The 23,024-nt window shown below is 46.1% G+C and overlaps 1 long non-coding RNA gene across 1 annotated transcript; it reads right to left on the bottom strand.

Moving 5' to 3' along the window:
* Positions 1 to 1,292: 1,292 nt before the first annotated feature.
* LOC141073530 (uncharacterized) lies at positions 1,293 to 22,675 on the bottom strand. Its single transcript, XR_012226979.1, has 3 exons — positions 19,438 to 22,675; positions 14,506 to 14,890; positions 1,293 to 1,997 (listed from the first exon to the last, which is right to left on the bottom strand). It is a non-coding gene; the product is annotated as an uncharacterized lncRNA (long non-coding RNA).
* Positions 22,676 to 23,024: the final 349 nt, after the last annotated feature.

Raw genomic sequence — 23,024 nt, 5'->3', positions numbered from 1 at the left:
GTGCCAGTACCGACGCCCACGAGTGGGCCCCCCTTGCTTGGGCAGGGCCCCAGCATTTGCAATCTTTACCTCTCCCTGCTCCTCCGCTGTGTAATCTGGGCCGTCAAATCCATACTGTGCCTGACACCGTCTGAGCCTGCCTCCTGAGACATATATTTTGAATGTGTACGCTATCCATACATGTTATCCGGGGATACGGTACCCTTTCTAACCTTTGTGCAATCACGTGCAATCCATACTGTGCCTGACACCGTCTGAGCCTGCCTCCTGAGACATATATTTTGAATGTGTACGCTATCCATACATGTTATCCAGGGATACGGTACCCTTTCTAACCTTTGTGCAATCACGTGCAATCCATACTGGGCGTGAGAACGGCTGGCGAGCTGTTAAGCAAGCTACAGCACCTGTCCAGACAAGTACAGGGATTCCCTAGCGAGGAGACTTATTTGATTGTTTTCAATGTTGGGACAGCAATTTTTGGGGAGCACTATACTCTGGAGAATGATAGATGGGGCCCACCATACACTGGAACATTCCAAAGGTGGACATCAGACACTGGAGCAGCATTTACAGGTCCCATTATACACTAGAGCATTAGAAATGGGGCCCATTATGTTTGGAGCATTATTTGGGCCCATAAGACAGTGGAGCTTCATCCATGGGGACCAACATATACTGTAGCATTATGTGGAGCTCATCATATACTGTTTCAAACATTATATGGGACCAATGATTCTGTATGGAGAAATAGATGGGCCTCGTCATGAGATGTAAAAAGTGAGGTATTTTTCATTGTACTATACCGCTATTTCTCTGCCGTATCGGAGCATGATGAGTTGTGGTATGTGTTAAAGGGGCGCTCTTTCGCCCAGGGCACATGAAAACCTGCAGCCAGCCCTCCCCCCCCCACAACTTTAGCCAAATAACCCCCATTTTTCAGTGCGTAACTTGTATTATGAAGTTAATTAAGGTTGACAAGCTTAAGTAAGAAGAATTGATGCTTTTGGCATTCAAATGGGCACTTGTAGGTGTGTTTCCTGTCCTCCTCTCACTACCGACTTTTATTCCCCATTGACTTACATTGGGTTTCGTGTTTCGGGACGACCCCGACTTTTCCCTATAATCGGACGATCTTGCTCGACCCGACTTTTGGAAAAGTCGGGTTTCACGAAACGAAACGCGACCCTAAAAAACCAAAAGTCGCTCAACTCTACTTAATATAATAAATCCAAGTGAAGTCACTCCTCGATCGATTAAATTACCATAGAAATTAGAACCAAAAATAGGGGTCTCTTTAGAAAAGATAATAAACTTTATTGCAAGCGATAGTCATAAAAGACAGGGTATTCAGAATATACAGCCAAACATATAAGTACTAAAAAAGATGGAATAAGTAGTACTTAAGAAACACGCATTCCCCAATAGTGCTGCACAGATATTAGATGTTAAATATTAGATGAACGGCTATAGTCTCATGTAAGTGCTATGGTTGGCAGACCAATAATAAGTGCACATACAGTGAATCAGAAGTGAATAGCTAAAATCCAGCTGATCTGAACATTACCTTGAGGCACAGTAGCCAGAGCAGAGAAGTTGGGGAAATGCACAAGAGCCCCGACGCGCGTTTCACCGCACCCGGCTTCATACTTTCCTCCATAACATTAACGAATGAACCGTGAAAGGGGCCATATTTATCAGATTCTGTGACAATCGCTCCATGGACCACATTAGGCCAGCTATTGAGTACGGCCTAGAAAGAAAAGGTTCCAAGTGAACCAATCGGTGTATTATTCTGTGAGCAAGTATTAATTAGTTGGGCAGTCTGTGCTGATTTATAGTAAAGTGCAAATTTAGGTAGCGATAAGCCTCCTATTTTCCTGTGGAGGAACATGGTCTTTTGCGCAATTCTAGGTCTTTTCCCCATCCATAGGAACTTGGTCATCATTGAGTGTAAATGAGCGAACATTCTGGTTGGTATCCTAATCGGGAGTGATCTAAAAAGATAAAGGAAACAAGGCAAAGATACCATTTCTATTGTATGCATCCCACCAAGCCAAGACAGTTTCACAGAAGACCACCTATTTAAATCTGCTTGAAAACTCTGAATCAATGGGGTATAATTCCATTTAAACAATGTTGTCCTATTAGCTGTTAATACCAAGGTAGGTTAAAAAATGTTCTTTACATATTAATCTGAATTGGGATGGTGTATTATTTTGCGCCATTTTTGGGAAGTTTACAAATAACGCTTCAGATTTATCTATATTTATTTTGAGACCTGAGATTTTTTTCAAATTCATGTAAAAGGGGAAATAGGTGGGGGGAGTCTAGTATGAGGGCTAGTTAGCATTTTAGGGAGGTCATCTGCATATAGGCTAACTTTATATTGATCTCCCAGATCTTCAGGACCCAATATGTTTCGGTTTCTCCTTATAGCCTCCACAACAGGTTCCATAGCGAGTGGAAAAAGGGCCGGGGATAACGGGTAGCCCTGCCTGGTACCCTCTGAATGTTTATTGGAGAGGGCTGCGGTGCAGGGAGTTTTAAATAGGCAATAGGTTTATCATGTAACAACTTAAGGCCTCTTTCACACTTCCGTTGTCGGCGGTCAGCTGAAATCCGCCAAAGGTGAAAAAAACTAGTCCGTCGCCGTTCAGTGATGTACGGATGACAGCGGACCATGGATCCATGGAATGTGGAAAGCGGCGTCATTTAAAGTGACCGCGGCCTTCATTATTGTGATCTCACGGGCTTCAATGTATCGCTGCGATATCGCGGGCTTCCATGAGATCTTCCAAGCACGAGATCGCTGCGATCTTGCGGGCTTCAATGGTCGCCGCGATGTCGCGGGCTTTTACATGAGCGAGATCGCCGCGATGTCGCGGGTTTAAATGAGAGAGAGATTTTAGCGGCTCTCGGACCGGCATTTATGGGTTAAAATTCCGGGCATGCGCAGTTCAAAATCCCGGACCGTCAAAGCAAAAAAAGTTGCAGGGTCCGTCTCATCCGCCCGGGAGCCGCGAAAATCTTGGCGGAACCGTAAAAAAACAGGTGGGACGGACGACCGTCAGTCAAGATCCGCCAATAATGTAAGTCTATTGGGGGAAAAAACGGATCCGCCCCTTTTTTGGCAGATCCGTTTTTTTAAAAAAATTGGCGGCTTTTGACTGACGGGGAAAAACGGAAGTGTGAAACAGGCCTAAGGCACTCAGTTTAGGGGAGAACCCAAATTTAGATAAAACCTTAAAGTATGTCCAGGAGGCCGTGTCGAAAGCTTTTTCGATATCCAGGGCAAGCAATAGAAGTCGCTTTCGGCAAAGATTAGTTGTGGTAATGATATTTAACGACCTTCTTATGTTATCCGGCGCCTGTCTCATAGGTATAAAACCAACCTGATCTCGATGAATGAGGTAAGGGAGGAGGATGCTATTAATCCTTTCGGCTATAATGGATGTAAAAAGTTTTACATCTCTATTGAGAAGTGATATAGGTCTATAATTTTTTGTGAGTAGATGATCCCTTTTGGGCTTAGGGATCATGGTAACATGTGCTATATAAAACTCCGGAGGTGTTTGTGCACCATGTAAGGGCAAGTTACAGAAACTTTTTATATAAGGTATAAGAGTCTCGCTAAATTTTTTATAATAAACTGCCGTGAGACCATCTGGCCCAGGTGCTTTTCCTTTTTTGAATTTTTTAATTATTGAGGCTATTTCCTCTTCCGAGATATCTCGCTGGAGATGCTGTGCTGTGGAGTCAGTAATTTTGGGAAGGTGAAGATTATTACTGTAAGAAAAGACTCTAGTAGCAACGGAGGGGGAGGTTGCGGGGCAGAACACAGGTTTTGATAATACGCATGAAAAGTGTTGTAGATCGTATCAGGATGGGCTGAAATTTGCCCATTAGGATTTTTTATAGAGGATATGACGTAGAGTTGAGCTTTAAGCTTCCGGGCTAGCATCCTATTAGGTTTGTTAGCATGTCTATAAAATGTAGCTTTAGTCCAGGTCAAAGCTCTCTCAGTTTTGGTATTAAGAATAGCATCTAGCTGGAACTTCGTATCTTGCATTTGTTTTGTTAAATATATGTGGCACCCTGCATCTTTATCACCACAAAAGGGTTAAATATGTACTGTTTTGTATGTGTTTTGTAAGCAATGGGAGTTATGCTTTCTCTGCCAGATTCCACAACACACACACAATTCACCTCACTCCCTTACTTGTCTGAAGCTTAGAGCTTTGCAGACATGCCCTAACTGGGAGGGGGAGGAGTCATGAGTTGTTATTTCAGTGAAGAACGAGGAAGAACACTCTTGGAAGCCATGTTAAGACATGTGCTCGATCCAGGAGTACAGCTAAAGAAGCATCAGGGAACCAGCCCCTAGACCATCCATGCTTTCAGAGCAGGGTGGTAAGCTGAGAGACTGCGTGGGATTATACAACCAGCAGTAAAGTGTTTTCCCTCAGAAATACTGCAATAACCTAGGATTAGTGAAGGATAGTGCAAGTGGGAAGTTGAGCTGCTTCACACAGGATTCAAGCTGCAAGTTGCTGAAGGCAAAATACACAGTGAGTAGAGGCAATACTGGGAAGTTCTAAACTCCGGGAAGCCTTGGTCCCAGAAGGGATTAGAATAGCAGGAAGCTTACACTGAGTCACAGCAGGGAAAGATAACTCCCATTCTCCAGAGCAGACTGTAACCTGGTGAGAGTTGTAATATCTCCTCTGAACTGCACCTGAACTACAGTAAATGATAAAGTGACTTTCCTGGTCTCCTGCCTGATTACGCCGTGCCTTCTACTTGCATCACAATCTCTGGGGGTCTGCCCTGGTTGGAGAGGGTTTAACATCTGCACTGCCATCACCATCTACTCCCCCAGGGATCATCTGCAGTGCCGGCTATACTACAGTCGAACACTCCAACTGGCGTCACAAATCACTACATAAACTTATTCCGCATTCAATTCTACCCCTTTTACATGACCGCCTGGGGCCACGGACCGGGTCACCGCCTCTGTGACATCTCCCATTGAAGTTAGTGGGCCCGGTACCGAGTATCCCACGGCCTCTGGGGCGTGTCATATACAGATGGAGAGAGTTGGTTAGCCAATTCTAATGTTAGCAATTTATCTGCAGGAGATCCCAAAAGACCCAGCCAGGGAGGACGGCTGAGCTGTCATTCACAATACTCATACCTCAACCTCAGATTGGGTGGTAAAGAGGTCATTCACAATCCTGACAGCTCAGCTCATCCTCAATCCCATAGGACTGCAGAGCTGTTACGGTGTCCTAAGGGCGCTGTGAGCAAGTGGTGGAGTCACGACAGTGCCCCTTCTTCTGGGGGGACACCAGACTCCCAGGCTTCCCAGGAAAACTACCATGGAAGACCTTGACCAGACTACCAGCCTTCACGGCATGATCTGGCACCCAGGATTTTCCGAGAATCAACAATCTTTTGTACCTCATACTCAATACGGTCCTTGACGATGGGACGGGGATGATGGAGACAAGCCAGAAGGGACAAACCTTTAGCAATGGGATGATGTAACACATTCTGGATTCGAAAGACGGAGGAAGTTTAAATCTAAAGGCCACCGCATTAACTACCTCCAAAATCTCATATGGGCCAATAACCTTAGGACCCAACTTCACTGAACATGAATATGAGACCGCCGAACATTTCCTATCAGCCTTCAGTTTCTGGTCAAGCTGAGTCAACCCAAAATTCTTCTGAAAAGGGCCAGATGATTTCCTCCGCACACACAACATTGCGGGATACAGATAATTTAGTGACAAACATATAATTGGTGGAGAAAAGCTGAGCATGATGGATAGGGGTCTTTTTTCCACCTATGTAACCTTCCTCCAGACATCAGTCTCTGTCCAGCAACCTCTACTCCAGGACACCCAGAACTCCTCCTAGAAGAATTCAAAATGAGGATGAAAACCATAATTACTAAAAAGGAGAGCTTCCAGTGGACTGATTGACCTTGATTGTTAAATGCAAACTCCGCGAGAAGTAAAAACTAAGACCAGTCCTCCTGCTGAGCCGCAACAAAACGCTTAAGAATTTGTTCCCACAATTGGTTTTTCCTGTCTTATCATTAGTTTCAGGGTGGTAAGCAGTGGAAAATGACAAATCAATGCTGAATTTACTATAAAACACCCTCCAGAACTTGGCGACAAATTGCACCCCCCATCACATACACTGTTCAGAGGGATCCCATGCAATCTCAGCACACGAATAACAAACAACCCAGAGAATGGTTCTGCGTTCAGTAACCCAGATAATGGAACAAAATGAGCTTGTTTGTTGAATCCGTTAACCACCACCCAAATAACTGTTTTCCCACCAGACAAAGTCAAATTTGTGATGAAACCCACGGATGGAGGAGTCCATGGTCTTACTAGAATTGGCAAGAGCCAATTAATCATAGACAACCACCAAGAGTCTGGAAATGGCTTTCTGTGTAGCTTTGATTGCAGTAGGACCACTCGAGATGGAATCATGAAATTCCTGTAAGGTCGGGGTCACACTTGGGAGAAACTCGCACGAGTCTCGCGTCTCAATACCAGGCACTGTCACCGGCACTTGGGACCACAATGGGTGGCTGCATGTATTTCTATGCAGCTGAGTGCTCCGGTCCAAGTGCCGGCGGCAGTGCCGGGTATTGAGACACGACACTCATGAGAGTTTCTCGCAAGTGTGACCCTGGCCTAACACCCACAATGTTAGGCTGGTTTCACATTTGTGTTTCATGCAGCAGCGTCGGCCTGCGCACGGCCGAGCCCTGCCCCCTGCCGCGCCTCCTTCAGTAGCTCCGCCTAGAGACGCATGACGCTGCATGCGACCTGCGTCCCCTATCTTTAGCATTGGGGACGCAGGCCGTGCGCAGATATGCATTTGCCGGCGCATGCGCCCTTTTGACGATGCGCCAACCTTCGCCAAACACACCGTGTTTGCATTTTGGTGCGCTCGGCGCACCATCAAAAGGGTGCATGCGCCGGAAAACGCATATCTGCGCACAGCCTGCATCCCCATTGATAAAGATAGGGGACGCAGGTCACATGTAGCGTCATGCGCCCCTAGGCGGAGCTACCGGAGGAGGCGTGGCAGGGGGTGGGGCTTAGCGGCGGCCGTGCGCAGGCCGATGCTGCTGCATGAAACGCAAATGTGAAACCAGCCTCAGGTACAAAGGCACAAATAGCTTGGACCCTGGAGTAGCGGAAGGAGCCAACAACTGGACTTTACGAATCTCTTCTTCCAATTCTGAGATTACCATAGAAACCACAATACTCTGAAGAATGGAGGACAGAGGAGAAACTGAATCAAGGCTGCGTGAAAAAGCATCAACTTTCATATTCCTGGGGTGTGGCCTAGCTCTTGCCATGTGAGGAAGCAGGAGTCTGGAGCTCCCACAGGATTTCCCTGAAAAGCAACTCAAAAGCGGACTTTGAGGTTCCACTTCACCATAGGATTATTCACTATCTCCCCTGGAACATTTTGAGACCTAACTTGGACCCCTGGACCATTTAATCCAAAGATATTCATCACAGAAGATAATAAGATCCCAATATGGCTACCAGGCTGCTTTCACAGCTATAGACAAGAAGATCCCTCCTACTCCCCTACTGTGGGTGAGGAAACATCCCTACTCCTATTACTGACCTGAGCTCTGCCTGCACGCGGCCTTTACAGAGGATTGACCAACATCCACTAGGTGGGTGACGGGTGAAGCAGAGGGGCGACAATCTGCCCGAGTAAAGTGGGAAGAAACAGGTGGCGCTGGGACCCACTAATAGACCCACCATTAGGCCCTGAGGCCAGATTGACTTGTAGTTTCATGGCACAATATAAAGCCCACTCTCCCCAGCAGCAGTTGCTCTCCCCCTCCCCTGGAGGAAGATATATGCAGCAGCGATCATAGCTGGAAGCTCCAAATAAGAGCATTCATGTTCAACATTAGAGGCAACGCTATGCACGACACCTATCTCTGCTTTGTTGAGCACTATTTCTCTGAACAACCGCTCAGTCTTTCCGTTCCTGTGATGATGTAAAGAACTGACATTATGCCCACCGGGGAGGTACATATATGAAAGTTCCATGGAGATGGGGAGACCTGGGACTCTCATGAGTCATAGGGAGGCTACTTTCTCTCTCATAAAATAATGCTCACTGCTGAATGAACCGCCAAGCTGCTGTTAGGCAATTATTTTATTATTATTTTTTTCTTTCTTTCTTATCCATGCTATAAAGTACACTAGTGGTCACTGAAAGGCTTGTAAGGAAAAGGGGAGTGATCCCCATCTAGTGGTGCATTTGGAAAGTGCCAGCTGAGGAATCTCTCTGATCTCTCGTCTCACTTCTGCCGAGAGATATTATATTTAACAGTCCGGATACCTGCCCACGGTTTTTAGTGGCGAAACTTACTACATCACCAGTGCTTTTTTTTTTCAGCAAAAACGGACCATGGTCAAGATTGGTAGATCAGCTGACCCAAACGCTAATAGTGGGTCACAAACAACCAAAAAGATGGAAAAATTTATCACAAAACAAAGTGGACCCAAAGAAGGGCCATCGCAGTATAAGGACCCAGGTGATGACCCAGATTTGGAGAAATCGCAGGAGGATCCTTCTGACACTGCGGACTCGGATAAACCTATTTCTAGAAGCTTCATTAAAAGTATTTTGTCCTCAGCCTTGGCCCCCCCCTTGCGAAAGATTTATCTACAATTAAAAAGGACATTCAGCAGATTGGCAGCAGAGTGGAGGAGGCGCAGTCGAAGCTGTCCGCCTTCGCTGGGGATCTAAAAACGGGCCTTCAGCAACAGGAAGATCATATCAATTCTCTCTATACTGCAATGGAAGATATTGAAAACAGAAGAAACAATCTCAGAGTCCGGGGAGTGCCGGAGGCGACCGACCGGGAGGATGTACCAGCCATTCTTTATGAACTCTTTCTGCCTATGCTGGACACAGAAGAAGGAAAGATGTTAATTCTTGAGAGAGCACATAGGGCACTAAAACCCAAGCCCAAACAATCAGAATTCCCTACAGATATAATTTGCAGAATTCTGGACTTCCGCATGAAAGAGAGAATTCTCAAAGACAAGGGCACTAAGCTCATTGGAATATAAAGGCTCTACAATTCGTGTTTTCCAGGATCTGGCACCATCAACCTTGTCTAAGAGAATCTTACTGAAACCCTTTACGGACGCCCTCAAGCAGAGACAGTTCCCTTTCAGATGGCTTTTCCCATTCGGTCTATTCATCACAGCAGATGGCAAGAGATTTACAGTTAAGTCATCTTCCGACATCGCCAAAGTATGTGCAGAGCTGGGTATTCAACTCGACTCGCTGCCTGATCTTCGTCTCGCCCGCACTAATTTCAGTCTACTGGATCTGCCATTGCAAGAACCCTGGAGAAGAGCGAGCAACTCTAAAGAACAAAGAAGCAGAAAAAGACAAGCAGGGAAGCAGCATTCCTCCAGCGATTGAATTAGGGACCCTTGTCTCCTAACCATCTCTGTATGGATCCTTTAAGCTGATCCACAGTGACTGCCTAGTTAACATATGGAACAAACTGAAAAATTGTCATGTTTTCTCCTTTACACTCCCTGATGGGTATTACAGTGGTATTTGTAATTTTGCTTATTACATTAATTTAGGGCAACAAGCCCTTTTTGTTGAATATATGCTAATGTTTTTGTCTTTTACCTTTCTCTCTTCCCCTCCCCAACCTTTCCCATGTCCATCGGCAAATCACCTTTCATCTTGTCCTGAGCCCCGGCGCCCACTGACCCGACATGGCTGATCGTATGTATGCAAGAAACGACAATAGCATCATACAACGTAAGAGCTCTGAACACCCCAATTAAAAGAGCTCAGGTATTGGCACATATTAAGAAATTGGGGGCTGACATTGCACTCCTGCAGGAGACCCACTTTATACAGGAAAAAACCCAGAGTTTTGAGAAACACTACTATAATACATGGTTCCACTCGTTTTCCTCTTCCAGGAAGGGGAGGGGAGTGGCAATCCCTCTTGCAAAAAATACACCATTTCAGTATATCGACATGGTTCATGACAGAGATGGTAGATATATTTTCATAAAGGGGAAGTTGGCACACAAACTGGTCACGATAGGGTGTGTGTAACGGGGTCTACCAAGCTGGGGTACCTCTTTCAGTACCACCCCGTGTTTTCAGAGGTCCGCTCTGCTTTGGCTGGAGTCTGAATGAATGACGCTGGCTGGAATTCCTTGGTTACATGGGCGCATATAAAAGATCACTGCTTCTCCATGTATTTCCAGTCTGACAACACTTTACTCACAGGACACAGAATATATCACACAGATACAGAGGGCAGGCCAATAGACAAGCGGCAGGCCAGACATGCATTACAAAAGCCGCAGGTGGCCGGAGCCTGCCGATGTTTACTGTGGAAATTACAAAGGTGGGGGGAGGGCGGACAAAAGGGGAATGCTGATGCATTAGGGACATGCATCTCACATAGAACCTATTATCCATACATATAACTGCACAACATATTCTAGGTGCTGAGTGGTTCTGTAACAGTGTGTATATGCCCCCAACACAAAACAAGACACCAGGTTTTCCAGAATTATGAGAGAGACCAGTCAATTTGTAGAGGGCACTTTGATCCTGGGAGGTGACCTGAATGTTCCTCTTGAACCACCAATAGACTCCTCTACTGGGAAATCTAGTGTTCCTAAGAATGCACTAACACGCATCCGAACAACCCTACATCTGAACCAACTGACTGATACTTGGAGATTTCTCCACCCCACTGTACGAGACTTCTCACATTTCTCACAAGCGCAATCGTCTTATAGTAGAATTGACTATCTTTTTATCCCATTCCAGATGTCTTTACATCTGAAAGACTCACAAATAATTCCGAGCGTTCACTCCGACCACTCCATCTTAATAAACAAACTTATGATAGGCCATAGACCAAATAATATCCCTTGGAGGTTAAACGAAACTTTAATTGCAGATGAACCCTCCAGAAATAAAATAGAAAATTCAAGAGTACTTTGAGATCAACTTGAGTGAAAATATTCCATTTTCTACTATCTGGGAGGCCCACAAGGCCGTAATAAGAGGTGAATTGATTTCTATGGCCTCGCATAAGAATAAAAGCAGAAAAGAAAAAAACGACACTCTTTATAAAGAGATCCAAACACTAGAACGAGATCATAGAATGACACTGGACCTTGAGGCCTTAGCTCTCCTCTCACAGAAGAGACAATCTCTTAGAGACTTACTGAACAAAGACTCAATAAAAATTTATACTAGATGGAAACACAGGGTATTTGCTCATGGAGACAAAATGTCAAAATTTATGACAACCTTGATTAAAAAGTGTAAGGCTAGATCTCTTATATATATATGCACAAAACACGTGAGCAAAGCTCCAAAAACAAGCGACAAAAGGTCCACACTTAATATCATAAAATGTAAGTTTATTAGTGTTGATAATTACATATATCAAAAGACAATGGACAGGTAGGGGTACAGGGACAATGCAGTGTCATAACCAAAACAAAATGGGCATAGCAGCAAAGGGGGCTGGAACTGGAGAGCCGGTCTGAGGTAATAAAAATATAATGATACACACACAGATCCACTATGTCCTCAAATAGAGATGTCTTACAAATATAGCGCTCACTCCACACAAATGTGCAAATTAACCATAGGGGGCGCCACAATAGTGGTATAAGAACCAAATGTAATATACCTGAGGACAACTTCCAGCGGCTTCCAGTGTCCAAGCACCCACCCCGATGCGCGTTTCGGAGGGTTAGTCCTTCATCAGGGGACATAACCAATGAAATGAAGATGCCAGTTAAATACCGGAGAAACTGGAAGTGGCGGCGCCATCTGACCAGAAGTGACGCATCCGCAATCACAGCAGCCGCGGTCACGAGCGGCGTCGGCGTCAAGCCACAGGGGAGCGCCATGGCAACCACTGAGGCTGGGAGACGCTGAAGACCGTGCGGGAGCGGGGGAGCCGGACGCGCATGCGCCACTTCAGCGGCGCAGCCACAGGGAATACAAGAGAAGTGCTGATAATGACACAATTGGAATATAAATCTGTGGCAATATGACATTACTGGGATAACATGGGGGTATACATGGGGGTATATAACGTCCAAAATGAAGGAAAATCAAGAGACATAGTATCATATAAGCAATAACACCAAAGGTATCACCGCTTCGAATACATAGAATATATACTCGGACCATAAAAATAGGCCCCAAAATAGCAATATAGCAATGTATGGTATAAAACATAATCAAACAATAAATAGCTAAATAATAATAATTCATTGGTGATACAAACAAATATACCGTATAGCAACTAATTAGCATAATGCATATGACATACTCCAAGTGTGGACAAAAAGAGCAAAAGCTGCATATCCATGTGATAATAGAAAACAAGGGCGAAGGAGGAGGGGAAAAGGGAAGGGAAGAACAGGCAAGGGAGGGGGGGAAACAATCAGCATCTCATTCAGGTAGTTGGAATCCACCGGGCAACCGACACAGAGTTGGCGATATCATAATGTAAGAAACTAAATCAAGAAGAGGAAAGAAAAAAGGAATTAAAAACATGATAAAAACACACCATTAGTAGTGGATTCCAACTACCTGAATGAGATGCTGATTGTTTCCCCCCCTCCCTTGCCTGTTCTTCCCTTCCCTTTTCCCCTCCTCCTTCGCCCTTGTTTTCTATTATCACATGGATATACAGCTTTTGCTCTTTTTGTCCACACTTGGAGAATGTCATATGCATTATGCTAATTAGTTGCTATACGGTATATTTGTTTGTATCACCAATGAATTATTATTATTTAGCTATTTATTGTTTGATTATGTTTTATACCATACATTGCTATATTGCTATTTTGGGGCCTATTTTTATGGTCCGAGTATATATTCTATGTATTCGAAGCGGTGATACCTTTGGTGTTATTGCTTATATGATACTATGTCTCTTGATTTTCCTTCATTTTGGACGTTATATACCCCCATGTATACCCCCATGTTATCCCAGTAATGTCATATTGCCACAGATTTATATTCCAATTGTGTCATCATCAGCACTTCTCTTGTATTCCCTGTGGCTGCGCCGCTGATGTGGCGCATGCGCGTCCGGCTCCCCCGCTCCCGCACGGTCTTCGGCGTCTCCCAGCCTCAGTGGTTGCCATGGTGCTCCCCTGTGGCTTGATGCCGCTCGTGACCGCGGCTGCTGTGATCGCGGATGCGTCACTTTCGGTCAGATGGCGCCGCCACTTCCGGTTTCTCCGGTATTTAACTGGCATCTTCATTTCACTGGTTATGCCCCCTGATGAAGGACTAACCCTCCGAAACGCGCGTCGGGGTGGGTGCTTGGACACTGGAAGCCGCTGGGAGTTGTCCTCAGGTATATTACATTTGGTTCTTATACCACTATTGTGGCGCCCCCTATGGTTAATTTGCACATTTGTGTGGAGTGAGCGCTATATTTGTAAGACATCTCTATTTGAGGACATAGTGGATCTGTGTGTATATCATTATATTGTTATTACCTCAGACCGGCTCTCCAGTTCCAGCCCCCTTTGCTGCTATGCCCATTTTGTTTTGGTTATGACACTGCATTGTCCCTGTACCCCTACCTGTCCATTGTCTTTTGATATATGTAATTATCAACACTAATAAACTTACATTTTATGATATTAAGTGTGGACCTTTTGTCGCTTGTTTTTGGAGCTTTGCTCACGTGTTTTGTGCTTAAGTATGCGATAGGTCATATTTATCCATGTGTTTTCCCATATATATTGGATTATTGTGTACAATGGGATGACAACTGTCATTAGCATGTTATTAACTCTTATATATACGGTAAAGGGGTCGGATGGAGCCAAAATTACAAACCCAGACGGGATAGCTTCAGCTTTCAGGGAGTACTATTCCACCTTGTATGATTTGCGACCAGGAGAGAATGTAGAACAGTTAGAAAAAAGACGAGTGAATATAAAGGAATTCCTGCAATCTATAAACCTCCCTACCTTATCTGAAACACAACAACAGGAGCTGACAGCCCCTTTCACGATAGGGGAACTCCAGTCTACCCAGTCGGACTGTCCTATGGGCAAGAGCCCTGGTCCAGATGGCCTCCCGGCATCCTATTATAAGACTTTTCAGGAAACGTTGAGTCCGGATTTATTGAAGCTGTGCAATGGTGTACTGGGGGGTGCGACCTTTGCAGGACAGACACTGCAAGCACACATATCCTTAATACACAAAGAAGGTAGAGACCCCGAACTATGCAGTAATTACAGGCCGATCTCACTATTAAATAATGACCTAAAAATATTTGCAAAGATGTTAGCCACAAGGATAGGCCTGATCCTCGACACACTCATCTCACCTGAGCAAGTAGGTTTTGTCAGGGGTAGGGAGGGAAGAGACAACTCCCTTAGAGTACTGTACCTGATGCAGCATGCGCACAGCCACCACAAACCCCTAGTCTTAATGGGCACCGCCGCAGAGGAAGCGCTTGACAGGGTGGACTGGACCATCATGCGTGAGACTCTCGCGAGGTTTGGTTTTCCTCCCAAAGTTATAGACGCCATTTTTCAAATGTATAAGTCACCGTCTGCGAAAGTAAGGGTAAACGGGGATTTTTCTCCACCCTTTGAGATCAAAAACGGCACACGTCAGGGCTGCCCCCTTTCACCAGCTTTATTTGTCCTAACCATCGAGACGTTAATTCAGAGTATTAGACAGCATCCAGCAATAGGGGGTATCGAGATCTCGGACTCCTCACATGTAGGAGCGGCGTTCGCAGACGACCTTCTCTTGCTCCTATCGGAACCTGAAAAAGAAATTCCGGCGATGTTGGAGAGGTTTGAGGCATTTGAAGAGTTATCGAACTTTAAGATTAATCTAGAGAAGTCTGAGGCGATGGGGATAAATATTCGACATACAACAATCCAACATTTGAAAGCTAAATTCCCAATAAAATGGAACTCTAAATATATTAAGTATTTAGGTATTAAACGGAGTCCTCACTGGAACTCCCTTTTCTCACTCAACTTTGTATCCCTTCTCGAGGATACTCTTGAAGCCATTAAGTCGTGGAGATCACCCTATATTTCCTGGATAGGAAGAAAAAAATCTCATCAAAGGATTTATTTTACCCAAGTATAGTTATATATCCAGAATGCTGCCAATTAAAGTCCCTGACACGTTTATTCAGAAGGTCCGATCTCTTTTTGGGAAGTATATATGGGGGGACTTAAGACCTAGAATAAGCTATAATACTCTTTCCCTACCTAAACATAAAGGGGTATAGGATTACCGGACCCACAAAAATACCACGCAGTGGCAACTTTGTCGCTATTAATCAATTGGACTGCTAGCGAGTCACTGTCAGTACCAATCTCTACTATCCATCACTCGCCAAAGGGTTTTATAAAGAAGGTTCTCTCCCCAAATGCAATAACAAAAAATTTAATCAGGACCTGGGCCAGATTCTCATCCTCACTAATGCCACTTCCATCACCCCTGATAAAAGTAGGGGACCTACCTGGCCTCTATTTAGATCGCCCTTTTCTTAAGGACACAGACTCTACATAAAATAAACAAAAGCCTAGATGCTTTCATGGAGGATGGTGTGATCCTCCCTCTGCAAGATTTACAAATGAGATTTCCACACTATCCTATTAACTTTCTTCATTACAACAGGCTCAAAAACTCGATCAGATCGTATTTACAATCTGGACTTCCGCACAGAGAGTTGACCGCTTTTGAAAAGTTGCTGACTCAGAGAAATAAACCAAGGGGCGTGTTGGGTAAGCTTTACCAGATGCTCCTGGCCCACTCAACCTCTGCTAAACGAGCGTTTATAATGAAATGGGAGAGGGACCTTAAGGTTGTATTGCAAGATTGGGAGGTTGAAAAGATATATAAAAACTCGCATGATCCTTCTGGCTGTGTGAGGGTCCAAGAAAATTCTTACAAAGTCCTTACTAGGTGGTACACCACCCCTGACACTAGAAAGAAGTGGCAGCCTGATGCACCCTCTAATTGTTGGAGATTTTTCGGGGAGAGGGGATCTTATTTACACATATGGTGGCAGTGCGAAAATATTCAACCGTTCTGGAGGAAAGTGCTTAAAATTGCAACTTTGTCAGCTTCCAAACCCCCCATCCTTGAAATTGATTTTTCTAAACTGGTCAAGCGATCTTGCACAATACAAACATAAAAAATGTCTTATGTATTTCTTAGCAGCAGCCAAAATGCGAATCCCCTTACATTGGTTATCACAGGACTGTCCTACCCTGGCAGAATGGTTGCACAAGGTGAAACAAATATATTACATAGAAGAAATAATAGCCAGCACGACCTTTAAGATAGGTAAATTCAGATTGACCTGGGCGCGGTGGACACTCTTTAGAGAAACAGATGAATGCTTAAAACTACTAAACCCTTCGTAAAATTTATCAAATTGCCCTAAGACCAACTAAACTTGGAGAAACATTGGTTGACCATTCAGACAATAGGGCAAAACCCCCTGCCGAATGGACATCACCCCCTGACTGGAATTCCTACTCCATCCCACCCTTAATTACTCCCCCTTCTATCCACTCTACGTCTCTACCTACCTTTTATTCTTTCTACTCAGTTAAAAGTGTGTATTTTGTTACGACTGATGTGCACATCTTTTCCAGGCATCTACGTCAAAGATTTTGTCTGGGACTCATGAGTTTAAGCAATAAAACTTAGACGAATACTACCTGGTTTACTGCATAGCAACAAGTATCAAGCAGTAATATATGAGATGTGAATTTACGATTAGTAAGATCAAACTTAAAATGTGAGAAACTAATAATGCTTGATCATATCAGTCACATGAAATGTTAGTTCTCTTTGTTAAACCAATAAAAAGATGTTTAAAACAAAACTTTCATATTCCTGAACCAAGGCCTGAATGTGGTAGAAAAATTGAATCTACAACTGGTTTAGCGAGCTGAGGAAAAACCCTTAAAAGTTTCAGTAGTAATTGGCGAATCCTAGAAAACATAAAAAAATACATCCCACACCTCCCTTGGATCAGCCCTAAAAGTAGAGTTCAATTCCGTTCTGAAGCTGACCTTCTTAAAGATACACTTAGAGGATGGGATCTGGAGACCCACAGAGGCGCTCTCTCTCATTAGGCAGTGGACCGCTTACACCTCTCTTCTCTAATCTGGAGTTTCCCCCACGGTGGAGAGGGATTGTTTTCTTGGGTGGGAGAGAAGGGACAATACTAGATGCTTTCATTTTCTCAAGGGTTCAGCCATGCCCGATTTAGAATCAGTGCAGCCGATAGAGGGCAGGAGCCCTTCTGATTGGTTGGAATACCTACAACTAAAATCCTTCTTCTCGTCTCCAGAAGGCACAGGCTCAGACTCCTTCTTTCCTACGCCGTTTGAAAAGCTTTTCCTGTTGGGGTCGGCACCTGCACATGATGTCTGCTTAGTATACTCTCTTTTGAACCAAAATACCAAAGACGCGTTCCCCAGGTACGTGGAGAGGTGGGTCGGGAGTTGATATATCGGAGGTGGAGTGGAAGTAGGCGTTTGTATATTCACATAAATTCTATATCGCCTGTGCCGCACAGGAAAAGAATTACAAAATTCTCACCAGGTGGTATCGCTGTCCTGATGTCTTACACGCCGCTTTTCCCTCCTTCTCCGATAGGTGCTAGCGTTGAGGAGTAGAGAGAGGTACCATCATGCTACACATTTGATGGGGATGTAATCATGTTAAGCCATTTTGGGATTCTGTCTTTTCCGCTTACCAAGCCATTAGCGGTCACTCGGTGACCAACTCCCCCCAGGTGGCTTTATTATCTATCCTCCCGGGCTCGTTTCGGTTCCAGAAAAAAGGGGATCGTAAGATTCTGCTTAACTGCTGCGCGCACTGTGATCCCGAGACATTGGAAATCCTCCCAATCTCCGAATATGTCAATGGGTTAAGGAGATGACCAGCCTTCAAAGTATGGAGGAATTGTGCGCGGAGGTTAATGGTTCAATGGAGAAATATCTGCAGGTTTGGAGTCCTTGGATTTTGTATATGGACTCTCAGGATTTTCAATCCCTCTTTTCTATGCCATAAGGAAGATAGATCGAACAATACGGGTTAGATGGACGTCATTTTAGGGGTGCAAGTTGCCCCCTTTTATGTCAGACTTCACGGTTCCTCCCCCCTCTCCTGAGTCCTTTTCTCTTCTTCGTCCCGTTCTTTCCTTTCGTGTTCACACCATTCTTTAGAGTGACCTAGCTTCTCTGGTTTGGGTCGCTCTCTTTCAGCGGAAACTTCATATGTATCGCCAAAGGTCGTACAGACTCCATGGACAGGGGATTCCTACATTCACCATGGATTTAGTTGGACTTGATTGGAAATGACTTTTGACCTGAAAGTTCTATTTTTTGGGATCTGTTGGCTACAGGTCCTGATATACAGCTGTAAATGAAATTTCTTTTTGCATTCCGTAATCGTTATGTTGTTGAATCCTTTGTTACTGGATTGTTCTAAATTTCTTTTTAATAAAAACCAGATTAACCCCTTAATGACCACCAATACGTGTTTTAACTGACGTGAGATATAAGAGAATAGCATCCCCATACAGGTGACAATCCAGCAGCTGTCGGCTGTACAGTATAGAAGACAACTTGCTGCATCAGCCACGATCAGTTTGCACAGTCCAAATCATGTTAGATGCTGCTGTTAATAGTGACAACATCATATAAATGGTTAACAGAGTGTGGCTTCTCCCTCTTTATGCCCATCGGCACCCTGAGATCATGATTGGGTGGTCCTGATGTTTGCCATGGCAATTCACAGCCAAATAGCGGCCTTAAAGCCTGACGGCTGTTGTAACCTGTTCAGAAGTTAGCGGCATTTAGGTGGTAAAAATACACTTTTTCATTTCTGTCATGCAACTTTGCATTAATTCCTGAAAATGACCTGTAGGGTTAATAAACTACCTGACTGCAGTTTTCAATATGTCAGGGGGTGCTGTTTTTAAAATGGTATCACTTTTGGGGGTTTTCCAATATATAGCACCCCCAAAGTCACTTCAAACCTGTATAGGTCCCTAAAAAAAAAAAAATTTTTGTAAATTTCCTTGATAAAATGAAAAATTACTGCTACATTTTTAAACCTAAAATGCGAACAAAATAAAAGAACATTTTACAAATGGTGCTGATGTAAAATCAGACATGTGGAAAATGTTGTTTATGAATGTTTTTCTGTGGTATGACTATATAGATTAAAGGGATAAGCAAAGTTTGAAAATTGCTAATTTTTTAACATTTTTCTCAAATTTCTGATATTTTTTATAAATAAAAACAAAACATATTGACCTAAACTTACCGTTATCATAAAGTACAATGTGTCATGAAAAAACAATCTCCAAATCATTGGGATTTGTTGAAGCGTTCCAGAGTTATTACCACATAAAGGGACACTGGTCAAATTTCAAAAATTTGGCTCCGTCACTAAGGGGTTAAACATAAAAAAATACACCCCACAGGAGCAAAGCTACAATTGTCAATGGTCCGACCACTGTCCGTGCTAAATAGCCGTGTAATCACCCAGAATGGAGGACTCCAGGAGCAGATCCCACAGACCAGCAACATAGGACGGCAGAGCTGTCAATCATAACACTCACACCTGGGTCTCAGATTGGGCGGCAGAGCTGTCACTCACAATCCCGACAGCTCGGTCAGTCCTCGATCCCATAGGATGACAGAGCCGTCACTCACAATCCCGACAGCTCGGCCAGCCCTCGATCCCACAGAATGACAGAGCCGTCATTCACAATCCTGACAGCTCGGCGAGCCCTCAATCCCACAGAATGACAGAGCCGTCACTCACAATCCCGACAGCTCGGCCAGCCCTCGATCCCACAGAAAGACAGAGCCGTCACTCACAATCCCGACAGCTCGGCCAGCCCTCGATCCCACAGAACGACAGAGCCGTCACTCACAATCCCGACAGCTCGGCATGCCCTCGATCCCACAGAATGACTGAGCCGTCATTCACAATCCCGACAGCTCGGCGAGCCCTCGATCCCACAGAACGACAGAGTCGTCACTCACAATCCCGACAGCTCGGCATGCCCTCGATCCCACAGAACGACTGAGCCGTCATTCACAATCCCGACAGCTCGGCGAGCCCTCGATCCCACAGAACAACAGAGCCATCACTCACAATCCTGACAGCTCGGCCAGCCCTCGATCCCACAGAATGACAGAGCCGTCACTCACAATCCCGACAGCTCGGCCAGCCCTCGATCCCACAGAATGACAGAGCCGTCACTCACAATCCTGACAGCTCGGCGAGCCCTCAATCCCACAGAATGACAGAGCCGTCACTCACAATCCCGACAGCTCGGCCAGCCCTCGATCCCACAGAATGACAGAGCCGTCACTCACAATCCTGACAGCTCGGCGAGCCCTCAATCCCACAGAATGACAGAGCCGTCACTCACAATCCCGACAGCTCGGCCAGCCCTCGATCCCACAGAAAGACAGAGCCGTCATTCACAATCCCGACAGCTCGGCGAGCCCTCGATCCCACAGAACAACAGAGCCATCACTCACAATCCTGACAGCTCGGCCAGCCCTCGATCCCACAGAATGACAGAGCCGTCACTCACAATCCCGACAGCTCGGCCAGCCCTCGATCCCACAGAATGACAGAGCCGTCACTCACAATCCTGACAGCTCGGCGAGCCCTCAATCCCACAGAATGACAGAGCCGTCACTCACAATCCCGACAGCTCGGCCAGCCCTCGATCCCACAGAATGACAGAGCCGTCACTCACAATCCTGACAGCTCGGCGAGCCCTCAATCCCACAGAATGACAGAGCCGTCACTCACAATCCCGACAGCTCGGCCAGCCCTCGATCCCACAGAATGACAGAGCCGTCACTCACAATCCTGACAGCTCGGCGAGCCCTCAATCCCACAGAATGACAGAGCCGTCACTCACAATCCCGACAGCTCGGCCAGCCCTCGATCCCACAGAAAGACAGAGCCGTCATTCACAATCCCGACAGCTCGGCCAGCCCTCGATCCCACAGAATGACAGAGCCGTCACTCACAATCCTGACAGCTCGGCGAGCCCTCAATCCCACAGAATGACAGAGCCGTCACTCACAATCCCGACAGCTCGGCCAGCCCTCGATCCCACAGAATGACAGAGCCGTCACTCACAATCCTGACAGCTCGGCGAGCCCTCAATCCCACAGAATGACAGAGCCGTCACTCACAATCCCGACAGCTCGGCCAGCCCTCGATCCCACAGAAAGACAGAGCCGTCATTCACAATCCCGACAGCTCGGCCAGCCCTCGATCCCACAGAATGACAGAGCCGTCACTCACAATCCTGACAGCTCGGCATGCCCTCGATCCCACAGAACGACTGAGCCGTCATTCACAATCCCGACAGCTCGGCGAGCCCTCGATCCCACAGAACAACAGAGCCATCACTCACAATCCTGACAGCTCGGCCAGCCCTCGATCCCACAGAATGACAGAGCCGTCACTCACAATCCCGACAGCTCGGCCAGCCCTCGATCCCACAGAATGACAGAGCCGTCACTCACAATCCTGACAGCTCGGCGAGCCCTCAATCCCACAGAATGACAGAGCCGTCACTCACAATCCCGACAGCTCGGCCAGCCCTCGATCCCACAGAATGACAGAGCCGTCACTCACAATCCTGACAGCTCGGCGAGCCCTCAATCCCACAGAATGACAGAGCCGTCACTCACAATCCCGACAGCTCGGCCAGCCCTCGATCCCACAGAATGACAGAGCCGTCACTCACAATCCTGACAGCTCGGCGAGCCCTCAATCCCACAGAATGACAGAGCCGTCACTCACAATCCCGACAGCTCGGCCAGCCCTCGATCCCACAGAAAGACAGAGCCGTCATTCACAATCCCGACAGCTCGGCCAGCCCTCGATCCCACAGAATGACAGAGCCGTCACTCACAATCCTGACAGCTCGGCGAGCCCTCAATCCCACAGAATGACAGAGCCGTCACTCACAATCCCGACAGCTCGGCCAGCCCTCGATCCCACAGAAAGACAGAGCCGTCACTCACAATCCCGACGGCTCGGCCAGCCCTCGATCCCACAGAACGACAGAGTCGTCACTCACAATCCCGACAGCTCGGCATGCCCTCGATCCCACAGAACGACTGAGCCGTCATTCACAATCCCGACAGCTCGGCGAGCCCTCGATCCCACAGAACAACAGAGCCATCACTCACAATCCCGACAGCTCGGTCAGCCCTCGATCCCACAGAACAACAGAGCCGTCACTCACAATCCTGACAGCTCGGCCAGCCCTCGATCCCACAGAACGACAGAGCCGTCACTCACAATCCCGACAGCTCGGCCAGCCCTCGATCCCACAGAAAGACAGAGCCGTCACTCACAATCCCGACAGCTCGGCCAGCCCTCGATCCCACAGAACGACAGCCGTCACTCACAATCCCGACAGCTCGGCCAGCCCTCGATCCCACAGAATGACAGAGCCGTCATTCACAATCCCGACAGCTCGGCCAGCCCTCGATCCCACAGGACAGAGCCGTCACTCATAGCATCCCTAGGACACCGTGATTGGTGGAAATGTGACAGGAACTAGAGAGAATCCTTCCTGATTCTAATGAGAAAAAAAGCTCCTTGTATCGTGATTGTGTTCTACTGACATCTAGTGGCCAAAACTTGTCATTACTCATGTAGAATGTAAAGGGAATGTGTCAGTGATCGCCTTCCTGAGCCATCCATATAAGCCACAGGTCAGAGGCAGCTGAATACACCACCACCTTGAGATCTGCTATCCGATATCATATTCCAGAGAAACATTTTTTTCATAAATGTAAATGAGCTGTTAGGATCCATGGGTGAGACATAGCTCTCCTGAGATGCCACCTCTAGGATTG

This window comes from Dendrobates tinctorius, unplaced genomic scaffold, assembly GCF_039654945.1.
Source record: "Dendrobates tinctorius isolate UK_male_01 unplaced genomic scaffold, ASM3965494v1 ptg000305l, whole genome shotgun sequence".
Classification (NCBI taxonomy): Eukaryota; Metazoa; Chordata; class Amphibia; order Anura; family Dendrobatidae; genus Dendrobates; species Dendrobates tinctorius.
The sequence above is the reverse complement of the archived record's forward strand: the minus strand, read 5'-3'. Positions and strand labels throughout refer to the sequence as shown.